Source organism: Vombatus ursinus, unplaced genomic scaffold (genome assembly GCF_900497805.2).
Source record: "Vombatus ursinus unplaced genomic scaffold, bare-nosed wombat genome assembly UNPS02003024.1, whole genome shotgun sequence".
Lineage (NCBI taxonomy): Eukaryota > Metazoa > Chordata > Mammalia > Diprotodontia > Vombatidae > Vombatus > Vombatus ursinus.
Genome location: NW_020942802.1, coordinates 5,364 through 5,666, shown reverse-complemented (window position 1 = coordinate 5,666; position 303 = coordinate 5,364). Strand labels below are relative to the sequence as shown.

The following is a 303-nucleotide window of genomic DNA, read 5'->3' as shown; positions in this document are numbered from 1 at the left end:
GGTGATTGGGGGCGAGAATCGCTAGAAAGGAAGGAGGCTTAAAGGCCTGGAAGCAGCGCGCTCATCTGGGCAACGTATGGGTCGGCGCGGGTTAGACAACGGCCCGTCGCCGTCCTCGTTAGTATAGTGGTGAGTATCCCCGCCTGTCACGCGGGAGACCGGGGTTCGATTCCCCGACGGGGAGGTGAGAGCGAACTTTTTCTTCCTGTGGGCCCCACCAGATTCCCAAGTCCGTTTTTGTCAGCTCTCCGGGAGGCCGGGTGGGCCGGGTGGGCCGGGTGGGCCGGGTGGGCCGGGTGGGCC

General features: G+C 65.0%; 1 non-coding gene across 1 annotated transcript; it reads left to right on the top strand.

Annotated features, from left to right (window-relative positions):
* The first annotated feature begins 112 nt into the window (after positions 1–112).
* TRNAD-GUC lies at positions 113–184 on the top strand. Its single transcript has one exon. It is a non-coding gene; the product is annotated as a tRNA-Asp (tRNA).
* The last annotated feature ends 119 nt before the right edge of the window (positions 185–303 follow it).